A 16,113-nucleotide genomic window follows, 5' to 3' on the forward strand; every position below is an offset into this window, starting at 1 on the left:
AAAGTGTGTTAATGCTATTAAAGCTAGTGCCAAATGTGAGCGTCTTTTCAAGCTATTTTGTAAAGAACAAAATGAAGACCATGTGAGACTTTTACTTCATACTGAAGTAAGATGGCTATCTAAAGGAAACTGTTTGAAAAGATTTATGGAACTGTTTGATACTCTTAGTGATTTTTTAAGCCACAAACCTGAAATGAAGTATCTGTTAACAATAGATGGTAAAGCATTTGTGAGTTATTTAGCCGATATCTTTGAAAAACTAAATATATTAAATAAGCAACTTCAAGGAACAAATAAAACTCTTGTCGATGCAAAAGCAAAGATATTTGGTTTCATTACCAATATTGAGTTATGTCAGAAACATATTAACAACAAAAACTTTAAACAGTTTCATTGGCTCCAAAAATGTGAAGTAACTGATACCGCTTTACTTGTTATTGTCAATCATTTGAATATTCTATCGGCTGATTTAAAAGAAAGATTTTCTGATTTAAAACAAATTGATTTCCCAACATGGATGATATATCAAATATGCAGTATCAAGAAGAACTCGCAGAATTGCAAAATGATGAGTCAGTTAAAGCTTTATTTAATATCAAAGGAGCGATGGCATGGCTTTGTGAGGAAACAGAAATCAAATACCCAAATTCAACCAAATATGCAAGAAAACTATTGCTACCATTTCCATCTTCATTCTTAGCTGAATGTGGATTTAGTGCTATAAATGACTTACTGGTAAAAAAAAGAAATCGACTGGATATAACACAACGTGGAGACTTGAGACTAAAGCTAACCAAATTGGAACCTAATATAAATTCTCTGTGCAGCAAGCATCAAGCACAAGGATCACACTAAATTAAAATAATAAATTAATATAGAAAAATCTGTATTAAAATTATTTGGAATTTAAATTTCTGTTTTTCATTATATGTTTTGAAATTTTAATTACTGTGTTTTGTTAACAATTTCATAGTGATTTCTTCCTAGAATCTATCATTCATGTTTATTAAGTGAACAAATCAATTTTTTAATGTTAAAAATTATGTATGTTACATAGGGGGGACATAAAAATTTTAGAAAGGTTAAGGTGGGCATGGCACAAAAAAGGTTGGGAAACACTGGTCTAGAACAATAAGTAGTAGGATAAGAAATATTACTTAAATCTGTGGTGTTAATTCTAATGACTAGATATTTTAATTTAAAACATTGTTGCATTGAGTAGCATCATTCTGTATTATCATCCGTAAAAAGAGGTATAGCAGAATAATTATACTTTCACAAGGTTTTCTTTCTCTTGAACAACACACTCATACACACCAAATTTATAAACTACCACTGACAGAAATGATTCTGTATAGTTAGCGCAATGGTGATACTCCGTGAACGTGGAAAATTAACACTAAAGAAAAATATGCTAATTCATCAGAAATTTGGACAGCACACAGAATGTTTTAATTTGAAGACCTTACTTATACTGTGTATTGGGTAACTATTTTTCCATGTTTATATGCATTCTAATATGGGAAATACAACGAGCTTGCTGGCCAAATAAAATAATCTGGTTGAAGAAAGGAACTTACAGTGAGGAAAGAAAAATGAATAATTGAAGGCAAAATAACTTGATAGACAATAGTTAATAAAATACATTGAATAATTATTTAACAAATGTTAATAAAGTACTGTGTTAACTATCATGTTAGATTACAGGAAGAATTTTGTTGAAAGCAAGTCATTTTCAACTATATGAGCAAAGAAAGACATTTTGCTGACATTTTCAGGACAGTAAGATCACCTTTTATTCTGAAAATAGTACTTGCTGAAGAGTACATTATTTTTTTTAACTTTCTCTGAGGCTTTAATTGAATAAACTTATTTTATATAGTATCTTCATTTTTTTCTTAAATAACTATATGTGTACTGAATTATATAAATGAATTTTTGTAGAGACTTGTCAACTATTCATAAACTCAATTATTTTTGTTACTAGTTCACTCACACCAGTGGTCCCCAAGCCCCGGGCCGCGGACCGGTACCGGTCCGTGGGCCATTTGGTACTGGTCCGCAGACAAAGAATAAATAACTTACATTATTTCTGTTTTATTTATATTAAATCTGAATGATATGTTATTTTTAAAAAATGACCAGATTCCTTCTGTTACATCCGTCTAAGACTCACTCTTGACGCTTGTCTTGTAAGTTCGACAATTATATTTAAAAATACCAGTTTTTACGCTAGTCGCATAATTTTATTTTGTGCATTTATCCGTCCCACCCTAAAGGCTGGTCTGTGAAAATATTTTCTGACATTAAGCCAGTCCGTGGCCCAAAAAAGTTTGGGGACCACTGATTCACACCATCAGAGCTTGAATGTGGTTACCAGAGTTGCAACAAAAAGGAAGAAACCAGAAAAAACAATACCCAAAATGAGACCTTAGTCAGTGCTTGGCAAAAATATGAAAAAATTACTGGCAGGAAAATGAAAATCAAAGCCAGAGTTTTTCCAAAATGTTATTTTTAGGACTACTATAAAGCTAAAGTTCCCCCAAACCCACTAATCAAAGTTCTTTCAGCTGATACCTATTCAAAGAAGGCTCTTTCCTCTCTGTGTGACTTTGTACATGCTGGTTGTAATGTTAATATTTCTTGATCAGGTGGTGTTCATTTCATTTTTCTGGAATCGACTCAATATTAGATTCCTTGTGAAGACATCTTCAAGGTTAATTCTTTAATATTTCCTGATCAGATGGTATTCACTTCATTTTTTTAGAATCAATTCATTGTTAGATTCCTTGCAAAGACATCTTCAAGGAGAATTTTTTGTTTAGTGCCCCCAAGTCTCTTTGTACACACCTCTGCTAAAGTATATATTAGAATATTTATTCAACATTAAGTTTCTGTATTTGTCTCATTTCTGATTTTGCTACATTCCCTGAAAATAGGGTCTGTACAGTAGTCATCTGACACAAGGCTTATGTTGTATAAATGAAATATGTGCTGTGAAAAGTAAAATAATATAAAAATTGTTTGCCAATTCATGTGAAATAACAAGGAAATACATTCCTGATGAATTTTACTTATCTGCACTATGAAATTTATTGCAAATTTGTAGATTAATTTTAAATTTAATTTAACCAGTGCGAACATGAAATATTGAGGAAGAACAAAGAACATATACTCACTTCCAGAAGGGTGGAAGCCATAAGTATCCACAAATTAGATTTTAAAAAAACAGAATAGAATTAAAGGCATTATAAAGAGTTTCTAGAAGTTAGAAAAGGAAAAATACAGATCCTCCCCTCTCCAGTGTGAACATGAAATATTGAGGAAGAACAAAGAACATATACTCACTTCCAGAAGGGTGGAAGCCATAAGTATCCACAAATTAGATTTTAAAAAAACAGAATAGAATTAAAGGCATTATAAAGAGTTTCTAGAAGTTAGAAAAGGAAAAATACAGAGTCTCTAGCCTCTCCCCTTAGAGAATGCAGCCCTGTCAATTCATCTTAGATTTTTTAACTCCAGAGCTATGAGAAAATAAATTTGCATTGTCTTTAGCCATCAAATTTGTGAAAATTTCTGACAACTGCAATAGGAAATCAATACATTGTGTTATTAATTCCATTGATTTAATGGCACTGCCTAAGTGCTCTAAAGGCACAGCATACTATTCTAGTCATAGTAATTAACATGTTATATTAATTGTCTTCTTCCTCTTTGGTGCACTTAACTCCCAACACCAAGCAAAATGGTAAGCTCTGTAAACAAGATTTTCTCCATTTAATATAGTTTATTGTTAATGCATAGTCAAATATACTTTTTGGGCAATAAATATTCACTAGATAAATGATTAAATAGGGGTATTTATGAAGAAAGTATGGGTATTTTTTACTGATTTTAGGAAGAGAGAAGAAGGGAAAGAGAAAGAGAGAGACAGAGAGAAAAACATTGATTTGTTGTTCATTTATTTATGTACTTGTTGGTTAATTCTTATATGTGCCCTGACCAGGGATGAACCTGCAGCCTTGGTGTATGGAGACAATGCTCTAACCAACTGAGGTATCCGGCCAAGACTTCGTAACTAAATTTCACGTTTTTATTATTCATTTTAACATATAACTAATATCATTCCAAATGTTCTCTAAAAAAGAAGCAATCACTGTAGAAAAAATTTATAGAGAACTATTTGAATGATTTTGTTTATATACAGAAGTTTATCTGTGAATCAAATGAGATCAGAAGTTTTTATAATGACAAGATAGATTTGTGGCCTTTTAAATGTTTATTTTCACTGATTTTATTTTTGCCATTTATTTATGTATTTTTAATTTTTCAGTGATGGAAATTTAAAAAACAAACTCATGTAAACTTTTCATGCATATGCTATTGGAATGATTTGTCTTAGTCTATCATTGTTAAGAAAGTTTTGCACATTTTTGGCAAAGTTGCGGGCTGATCTGGTATAGGTTGTATTTTCTTTGAGGTTTATTTTGTCTATTCTTACACTGAAAAAAGTCTCCAAATGACCATATATTTCATTTTTACTTTTCTGCCATGAAAGGTTATATATATCCAATCTGTAACTCATCTACAGTAACTATGTAGGACTTAATCATTTGTATAAATAGAAGTATAGGGTCACATTTTTCTGAACCTATACTTCACATGAAACTATGTATGTAGTCAACTGAAATAATTTCTTGTCTTAAACAAGAACTATAAAACAAACCCCAAATTGATGACTAGTATAAAGCAAAGCTTTTGATGTCTACAGTTTGACTCATGTTTAGCTTTAATTTTGACAGTTTCACATTTTATTTTCTTCTCAAATATTCATTTTTACTTACAGAATGTAATAATTATCTAAATACATTAAACATTTATATACCTTAGTGTTGTTTTATATCATAGTTTTAGATATAATTTTTATAGTTTTAAAAATAATAAAAGCAATTGTGTTTTTTTAAAATAATTTGTAGAGAAAATCTTTTATAGACACCAATTCCTACTACAAAACATTTATTTTTACATTTGATTTTCATTTTCTAAAATATTATTTCTTGATTTTAGAGTGAGAGATAGATGAAGGAAGCAAGGGAGGGAAAGGGAGAGAGATAGTGACAGAGATGGATTTGTTGTTCCACTTATTTATTCATTCAATGGTTGATTCTTGTATGTGTCCTGACCCAGCGTTGAACCTGTAACCTTGGCATATAAGGACAATGATGCTCTACCAAAATGAGTAAACCAGTCGGCGCTTAATCTTCACTTTTAATTTTAAATTTTGTCATATTTAAAATGTGAGATCAAAGGGATAAAGAATGATGGCTCTGTTATTTTATTCATGGGCATTTTTTGAACTCAGATTATAGGCCAAAGACTGTCCACAAATTATTCAGATAAAAATAACTGTCACTCTACTTCAGAATACTCACAGGCTACTTGACAATTGCAATAAAGCAATTGCTGTGATAATGCATCTTAGAACATGATTCTAACTCTGGATCAACAGAAGGGCTGGAAAGGTATAGGAAAATTTTCCTTGAATCTATCATGTTCTCATTTGTATGGGTAATATCTATACTATACATTGTAAAAGGGATCATTAACTGATAGTAAAATTATATTACTTTTCTACTTTCCTGAAAGAAAACTTGATTCAAAGTTATTATCTGAGTGTTTAACTTCAATAAACTATTTCATTCTATTCTCATTTTTCTTCTATATAGAATTATTTTCCAAATTAACTTGTTTATTTTAAAAATTAAACCAGGCCCTGACCAGTTGGCTCAGTGGTAGAGCATTGGCCAGGCATGCGGAAGTCCCGGGTTCAATTCCCAGCCAGGGCACGCAGGAGAAGTGCCCATCTGCTTCTCCACCCCTCCCTCTCTCCTTCCTCTCTGTCTCTCTCTTACCCTCCTGCAGCCAAGGCTCCATTGGAGCAAAAGATGGCCTGAGCACTGGGGATGGCTCCATGGCCTCTGCCCCAGGCACTAGAGTGGCTAAGGTCACAACAGAGCAACGCCCCAGATGGGCAGAGCATCACCCCCTGGTGGGCATGCTGGGTGGATCCCGGTCGGGCGCATGTGGGAGTCTCTCTGACTGCCTCCCCGTTTCCAGCTTCAGAAAAATACAAAAAAAAAAAAAAATAAAGAACAGATTTTTTTTTTTTTTTTTACAGAGACAGAGAGAGAGTCAGAGAGAAGGATAGATAGGGACAGACAGACAGGAATGAAGAGAGATGAGAAGCATCAATCATCAGTTTTTTGTTGCAACACCTTAGTTGTTCATTGATTGCTTTCTCATATATGCCTTGACCGCGGGCCTTCAGCAGACCGAGTAACCCCTTGCTCGAGCCAGCGACCTTGGGTCCAAGCTGGTGAGCTTTTGCTCAAACCAGATGAGCCCACACTCAAGCTGGAGACCTCGGGGTCTCAAACCTGGGACCTCGGCATTCTAGTCCGACGCTCTATCCACTGCGCCACCGCCTGGTCAGGCACAGATATTTTTATAGCAGTTTTACAAGTGAGATAATTGAGGATCAAAGAATTTGGATACAGTACTATGAACAAGTTTACATAAAATATTAATTTATAGAATTATAATCAGCTATTACCACCATTTCTGATACTTATTATTTATTTATATTTTATTTTGCTTATAATTGCAAACATATATCTGTACTTAGTTTTTCCTTACAAAAAATTTGCTACATCTACATCTAATATATTCAGTCTATTATATATATATATATATATATATATATATATATATATATATATTACATGTACTACATATATATGTAACATGATTATACAGATATAAGTAGATACAGGTATATGAACACTTCCACTTGAAAATAATAATGGTAAAAAACTTGTATAAAACTGAATTTCCCATTTCTCTCCCATATTTAAGACACATATAATCTTTCTCATCTCGGTTATTGTCCAATTCATTCTTTTACTTGCTCAGGTCAAAATTTTGGAGTTGACCTTGAAGTCTCTCTTTATCTCACCTTATAGCCCTTCTATTCAAAAATCCTGGAGACTCTGAATTCAAAATGTGTCTGGTATTCTAAACACTTCTCACAATACCCCCACTATAGCCAATAGTCAAAGTGTGTCTTTAAAAACATAACACTGGGGAACAAAATTATTGTTGTATCTACAAAAACACTTGTTCTTACCTAATTCGAGTGTGCTGATCTCAAATCTGACATTAGTTTTCTTCTGTAAGCTACAGTTTTTTTTTTGCAATTCAAGATTTTAGATTTTCATCTTATAAAATTTTCAACATTTAGTTTAACATAATGAAGTAGAATGTCTTCTTGGGCATCATCTTTGTGAAAATATAATAATTTATATAATGCTATAAATACACGAATATACTAAAAGATATGATTGCATCAGAATTTGTCTACAATTTCAAAATAGAACATATTAAAACACTTACTTTAATCATAAAATTTGTGCAAAACTTACTTAAATTCTATTCAGACAAAAATTTGCATTTGTAGCTCTTGTGTTTGTGTACTTGTTAAAGACAAACTCATTTGATGCTCCAGCAGTAGTCTGCTCATCACTAACAGCTCCAAGATTTTTGGGAAACTTATCAAGGTGACTGTTCAGGAAGTGAATCTTTTTTTTTTGTATTTTTCTGAAGCTGGAAACGGGGAGAGACAGTAAGACAGACTGCTGTGCACCCGACTGGGATCCACCCGACCCGCCCACCAGGGGGCGATGCTCTGCCCACCAGGGGGCAATGCTCTGCCCCTCCGGGGAGTCGCTCTGTTGCGACCAGAGCCACTCCAGTGCCTGGGGCAGAGGCCAAGGAGCCATCCCCAGTGCCCGGGCCATCTTTGCTCCAATGGAGCCTTGGCTGCGGGAGGGGAAGAGAGAGACAGAGAGGAAGGAGAGGGGGAGGGGTGGAGAAGCAGATGGGCGCTTCTCCTGTGTGCCCTGGCCGGGAATTGAACCCGGGACTTCTGCACGCCAGGCCGATGCTCTACCACTAAGCCAACTGGCCAGGGCCCAGGAAGTGAATCTTAATGCTCATGTTATATCCAATGTCACGGAAAGCCAACAGCATCCTTTGAACCAGAAGTTCATAGTTTTCTGCTTTTTTGTTGCCAAAGAAGTTCGTTGTAATTGCCACAAAAGACTGCCATGCTGCTTTCTCTTCCTTATTCATCTTCCTGGCAAATTCTTCATCATATATGAGTGTTCGATTTTGAGGTCCATCGAATACACCTTCTTTTATATTTTTGAAAGACAAGGCAGGAAAAGCAGAAATAATGTGTTGAAAGCATTCAATTTCTCTATTCAGAGCCTGAACAAACTGCTTCATTAAGTCAAGTTTGATGTGAAGTGGGGGAAAAATGATCCTGTCTTGATTAACTAGAGGTTCATTTACAATATTTTGCATCCCTACTTCCAGAGTTTCACATTTCAACCACTCCTTCTGTGTCCAGTGTTTCTCCCGAGCTCAGCTATCCCACAAACACAGAAAGCAAGGATATTTTGTGAAACCTCTCTGTTATCCTAGCAGGAAATTTACCATTTTAAGGTCCACACAAATGATCCAGTTATACTCCTCATACTTCAGAAAGGCGAGGACAATTTTTATGTCATTATAATCTTCTTGCAGATGAGTTGAATAACCAATTGTAACCACTGCATAAAGATTACCGTTGTGTAGGAGAACACATTTCAGACTCTGTTTAGAGCTGTCAAGAAATAGCCGGCAGTCTGTTGGACTGTAAGTGGTAACACCTAGCTGGCTGAGAAGACTACAAGTATCATGACAGTAAACAAAGTGTTTGTCTTCGGAAAAAAAGTCCATAAAACTTTGTTCACGCTTCCTGAAATGGGATACTTCATCTGACCAGTAAAGTACATTCTAATCTTGAAGCTTGGAGGCTAATAACTCAGCTGCTTTCTTTGATAGGCCCAAATCTCTTACTACGTCATTCAATTCAGGTTGCTAAACTGCTGAGGGGTTAATGACTGCTTGGCATTAGAAGAAGACCTTTCAGATTCTACAACCATTTCCTCATGCATCTTGTCAAAATACACTTGATCACCATGTTCACTTTCTTTGTCCTTAGAAGAAATAAAACCATTGAAAACTGGAACCGGGAGTGTCTCAGAGTGTGGAATAGGTCGTATTGCTGAAGAAATATTAGGATATGCAATCATATGCCATTTTTTTCTTGCCAATGCCCTTTGTATGGATCAGACAGAAATAACAGTCACTGCTGTGGTCCTTAGGTTCACGCCAAACCATGGGAATACCAAAAGGCATTCCTTTGCGTTTTCCTTTTGTCCAGGCACGAAGCATTTCCTCATAATTATGACACACAATATGAGGAGCCCAATTCTTGTTTTGATCGCCAAGGGGAACTTGAAAATAGGCAATATATGCATGTGTCACAAATGATGAAATATTGCGCCTTTGACGTTGTTGTGTGTAACAGCCACATATATACAGGTGTCAGGACTATTCTTACAATTACGCCTACTTGAAAAAGCCATGATTCAATCTTAAAACAAAATAAGAGGGTGTTTTTTATCAGATAATAATTTTTACATTTAAAAACAACTACAATTATGTAAAAGAGATGTTTGTAAAACATTAATTGCCTTGTGGCTATGTTCAATCCAAGAGTTGCCCTTTAACTCCAATTTAAAAACCAATGCATGCCATTAACTTTAAAAAAAAAAAAAAAAAAAGACATTAAAATTGCATAAAAACTAGAGCATGCACCAAAAAACGGATTTCAGATTTTGAATCAGCGATGCAGAAATATATAGGAACATTTCTAAAACCTCATGCAACAGAAAATGAAAAAAAAAATTGTTCCCCAGTGATCAGATTAGGATACTCCTCTGAATACAACCCATTCTTATTCATTAATTCAATCTGAATAAGAGCCATTTCAAAGCCCTGCTCTTTCTTCCCCACTAACTGAAGTCATTTCCTAGTAGTCTCCTAATGGTTTGCTCTGTGCCAGCCAAAATGGTTTTCTTACACTTCCTGGAACCTGCCAAACACACTCCCTCCTTAGGGTCTTTGTATTCACTCTAGTTCTGCCTGTACCACCCTTCACCCTGATAACCAGATGCTAATTTCCTCCAAGTCTCTGCTCAAGTATCAACATTTCAATCATTCTATCTAACACTGCATTTACTATTGTATCATATTCCATGATCTATTTAGCATTTAATTTTGTCACATACAATAAAATGTATAATTTACTTACTATGCTTAGTGTAATCTTTATAAGGATTAAGATTCTTGTTTGGTTCTTTGACATATTCCAAGCATCTGGATTTTGCCTGGCATAATTAGGTTCTCTGTCTATATTGGAAGAATGAGCAAATTATAAAAGGTAGGGTATTGTAATGTGGTCGTGTCATATTGGTACTATTTCTGAAAAAGTGAATGGTTTAACTAAATATAAAAAATTCTGTTGGAAATTACATTCTATATAATGAACAGCATTTTATCTAAAACAAAGTATAGATCATTCTTTTAACATTAAATCAAATATATACCCATTATACTTATCTGACAATTTAAAAAATTATCTAACTCTATTTTTTTATAGCTCAATAAATGTACTTTGGCTATATTTTCTACTATATCTGTTTTCTTTATAAATAATAAAACTTACAGTTGCATCATTTTGACAAAGTGTGTGTGTGTGTGTGTGTGTGTGTGTGTGTATATATATATATATATATATATATATATATATATATAATATAAATGCATTATTTTCTTTATTTTTCCATGACAATCTTTTCTTTCCAAACTTTTGGATCAAAATAGCAGAGTGAAAATAACTCACATATATCCCGCCTTAAGAAACACAAAAACACAAAAAGACACCACTTGGTCCTTCGGGTCTTGTTATCCTTGTTGCCATAGTTTCAAGTAGTTTCAATAGCCACATCTGCCAAAATGAAGATAGAAAACCAATTCTGCCTGACCAGGTGGTGGAGCATCGGACTGGGATGCAGAGGACCCAGGTTCAAGACCCTGAGGTCGCCAGCTTGAGTGCAGGCTCATCTGGTTTGAGCAAAGCTCACCAGATTGGACCCAAGGTTGCTGAGTTGACTCGGTGTGCTGAAGTCCCATGGTCAAGGCACATTGAGAAAGCAGTCAATGAAAAACTACGGTGTCGCAACAAAAAACTAATGATTGATGCTTCTCATCTCTCTTCATTCCTGTCTGTCTGTCCCTATCTATCCCTCTCTCTGACTCTCACTGTCTCTGTAAAAAAAAAAAGGAAACCAATTCTACCTCCTGCTGTTGCTGCTCATAACTATTTGAAAAGACACCTTCCCAAAACAACATGAAGTAAACTGCATTCTAATATAAGAAAAACAACCCTGACTCTGAATGTCACTTCGTGGTGAATCTTATCCTTTGGGCTCTTTGGTTTATTTTGAATGAGTTCTTCAGAGAAAACTATAGATATAACCTCTCTCTGTCTCTCTGTCTCTTTTTCTCTCTTTCCATAACACACTCACACACACAAATATAACTTTGGGTAATATTGCGTATAATTTTGCATTTTAAATTCAAGTATGTAATGCTCAAAAATGAGGCACAAATTACCTCTCTCTTCTCTTGTTCCTTTTTAATCTTTTTGCATCATAAATAACTGAATTTAAGGACCTAAAATTTATTCATGACTGCAACATCTTATTTGCTTTGAAGTTTATATTGTCATGACTGCCAACAAAGCTGAAATATTGACTCTGTACTTGTTTGTTGAGGTTGTTTCCTCCTCAGACTCCATCATAATTATCAGCTATGTGTCTGCCTCTGCAGCACACATTGCTTTTTACTTGAATCATTTTATAGGAGTTATTTGCTGCTATTTGGATGTTTGAATGTTTGACTTGATAGCTTTATTTGTCAAATATTCAAAGGCAGTGCTGTCCGGTTGTTAGTATTTAGGTTATCTAAAAAGTATATTTTTGCCATATTCAATGTTAATAAATGATAAAATGACATTAGGGAAAACTCAAGACCTGTACAGGCAGTCCATGAATTATGAATGATATAGGTTACGTAGTTTTGTTCTTAAGTTGAATTTGTATTTAAGTGGGAACAGGTACATTCATCTATTAAAGGCAAGTTAGACAGATGTTTGTCTTAACATAGTAATTATTTATACCTTTCTGTGCATATAGATACTTAAACATTTTCAAACCTATCTTATCTCATTTGTAACCTGAGCACTGCCCATACTAAGAAAAATACAAACAGAAATACACTAAATTTAATAATAAAAAGTAAATATCTTAAATTAGAAAACACTATGGCGACCTTAAAATTGATAAGTAAATTTGATGAAATATCTGGCTCCAAGAATACTTTTAAAAGTATTTTTTACACCATCATAGCAAACACATAAACAACATTTAAAATACCAACAGAAAGTTAGAATACTAAAGTATTAATTTAACAAAGATACAAGATCAATATAAAAAATTATATTGAGATAACATAACATCTGAAAAAACAGCAAGATATATCATTCTTGATTGAAAAATCTAAATTTTAAAATGTCAAATTCTCCCAAGTTGATATATATACAATATTAGTAAAATTTCCATATTAATTGAAATATAGAATTAGAATTAGGTAAAATGAACTTAAAGTTCAAGATTTTTAGCCACCAAACAGCTTTAAAAATGATCATAAATATTAAGTGAGGCTTAACTTGTCATATCAACATACCTTATAAAGCCACTTTAATGTCTTGATAATCACAAAAGCATAGCAAACTGAACATTAGGAAAAAGATAATCTAATCTTTAAATAATGCTAATGTCACTAAATAACTATAGGAAGGTTAATAAACAACATTTTTATTTTATGTTACATAAAAAATTGATTACAGTATGATTAACAAATTAGATGACGAAAATTGGGTAAATCTTGCATGGGAATCTAAAAGACTAAATTTATAATATAAGGATAAATAATAATTTACTTCAAGGTTATAAAATTATAAGTTACAAGTAAATATATATAAATAATTTTAGAATGTTAAACATTAACTGTGGAAAATAAATCATAAACAATGTTAATATACAAGTTATACACAGGAAAATTTTTTTAATTCAGATGACAAAAGAAGCAATAATTTCTGTGATTATTTAATAGAGTGAAATTCTTCACTAAATAAACATTATGAATACGAGAGCAAATTTAAATGGTAAAATTGTATGAATATTCTCAGTAGGAAAGGGACATGCAAATTAAAACTAAATTATTAACATAGCGAACAATTGGCAAAAAATTTAAATGGCTACGCAAACTATGGACTGGAATGTGAATAAGTTTTGTGCATAGAAAAGTGCTTCTTTAAGGTTGTTTTAAAATATCAATTAAAATTTAAAAGATTTGGTCCTGGCTAGTTGGCTCAGCAATAGAATATCAGCCTGGGGTGGGGAAGTCCCAAGTTTGATTCCCAGTCAGGACACACAGGAGAAGCAGCCATCTGCTTCTCACCCAATCCCCTCTCTTCTCCTCCTGCAGCCATGGCTCGAATAAGCAAGTTGGTCCCGGACACTGAGAATGGCTCCATGGCTTCACCTCAGATGCTAAAATAGCTTGGTTGCCAAGCCGCAAAGCAAGGGCCCCAGATGGCGTTACTGGTTGGATCCTGATCTGGGTTCATTCAGGAGTCTGTCTCTTTGCCTTCCTGACTCTCACTTGATTAAAAAATAATAATTAAATTCTTAAATCATTATATATAACAATTCTATTCCTGGGCATCTATAGCATATATGGAATATATATATATATAATGTATATATAATTTTAAATATTTTCATTATTCTCAAAACAAACCTCATGTCCATTAGAAGTCACTTTTTATTCTCCTTTTGTTCAGCACAATATGACCACTAAACTAATCTACTTTTCATGTCTAAGATTTGCCTATTCTGGAGCTGTTATATAAATTGAAAAATGCAATCTTTTACTCAGCATAATGATTTTGAAGACCATCAATGTTATAGCATGTATGACTACTTCATTTCATTTTATTGCTGAAAATATACCACATTTTATTTATCCACTCATTTACTTCTAAATATTTAGATTGTTTTCTTTTTATTAATATATATTTTTTCTAATGAGTTCTATTAAATGTATGAATGTATGCTTATGGTTAACTTAACTATATCTGCAATCCTTTCATCACATGAAATCACCTGTTTCATGTAAGAAATCACTGTTTCACAGAAGACAGTCTATATTCTTGTCTTTTTTTTAATTTACTATTTTATGATTTTTTTAAATGACAGTGGCAACTATATTAGTAAATAGTATATCATTTGTGGTACATGCTAATTAAATAAGCTGGTTTCAAAACACAATTAAAATTTATTTTTTCTACCTCAGTGCTGTATCATAGAAATTGTTTATTTTAAATTTATTTTCAATCAAAGTTACGTTCAACAGCATAATGTTCAGACCAAATACAGAAATCCACAAACAAGTTGGCATACAATAATAGACTCAGGAACACTTCAAGAAGAAAAAAAAAAAGATTTATTTTTATCAATTTCATGATATTCTTTATTGCTACTTTCTAAATATAAATTGAATTTTGTGCTTATACTTTTTAAAAAAATGTTTCCATTGATTTGAGAGAGAGGAGGAAAAGGAGAGAGAGAGAGAAAGAGAGAGAAGCATCAACTCATTGTTCCATTTACTTGTTTCATTTAGTTGTACACTCATTGGTTACTTCTCATATGTGCTCTGACTGGGATGACCCTGAAACAATGGCACACTGAGATGATGCTCTACCCACTGACCTACCTGGCCAGACCCTGAACTCACAGTAAATAGTATTCTACATATATGAGGGGATTAAAATAAGTTTTTAATTGATCTGCTAAAATGTTCTGTTTAAAGCAATTTTTTATTTCAAACAAAAAGTAAGTACAGCTGTGCTGGTCTTCATGACTTTTTTCTCTATTCTACTGCAATCAGCATAACTATTTGAATTCAGCCAAGTTTGTATGTCTACTTTTAATAGAACACCAGACTAAGCTTACTGAATAAACAGATCAGCAAGAACTACTCAGTCAGAGAAAGGGTGTATGTCATAAAAAACACAGGAATGCACGATCATGAGAAAGGTGTGCCATCCTGGGAAGCAATATGAATGCCTCAATAACCACTGGCTACTTTGCATAATTGACTTCCTCAATAAATCTAAAATTTAGCTTTCAGTTTTTCATAACTGTACATTTATAGTACCATGCTTCAATAATTTTAAAGTAAAATGTAACCTATTGCTGTTAAAATACAATAAAGAATATGTTTTTACATTTAAATCACATTGAAGTACTCTAAGTCAGTATCTATACCAAGAGATAGCTCTACAGATCTCTATAAAAATTAGGGCTATATTAGAATTAAAATGCTACCTGGTTTGCATCACTTCCAGTTTAGCCATTTTAGTAAGTCTTGTCTGAATATTTATTTTCTACATGATGGACTTTCTGCTTTTAAAATCTCATGATATGATGTCTTTATAGTTCTATTGATATTTGTTGTTATTTAGTATCAACAACTTTAAATAATACTTTATTTATATTGAATAAGGCACTGATTGATAATTGTTATTTTACTTCAAGTATATTTATTTTTAATTTTTTAGGAAGGGAGGCAGAGAGACTTCCACATGTACTCTGACCAGGATCCACCCAGCAAGCCCACTAGGGGGCCATGCTCTGCCCATCAAAAGCCATTGCTCCATAACCAAGCCGTTTTTTAGTGCCTGAAGTGGAGGTCATGGAGTCATCCTCAGCTCCCAAAGGCAACTTGTTCGAAACAATCAATCCATTGCTGTGGGATGAAAAGAAAGAGAGAGAAAGGGGAGGGGAAGAAGTAGAGAAACAGATTGTTGCTTCTCCTGTGTGCCCTGACTGGAAATCAAACCTGGGACATCCACATGCCTTGCTGATGCTCTACCACTGAGCCAACCGTCTAGGGCCTCAAGTCTAAATTTAGTTTCAGAGAAAGTCGTGTTGTCTTAAAAGCTGGGACAAGGTTTTCTTTACCTTTTATTCCAGG

Source organism: Saccopteryx leptura, chromosome 6, assembly GCF_036850995.1.
Source record: "Saccopteryx leptura isolate mSacLep1 chromosome 6, mSacLep1_pri_phased_curated, whole genome shotgun sequence".
NCBI classification, from domain to species: domain Eukaryota; kingdom Metazoa; phylum Chordata; class Mammalia; order Chiroptera; family Emballonuridae; genus Saccopteryx; species Saccopteryx leptura.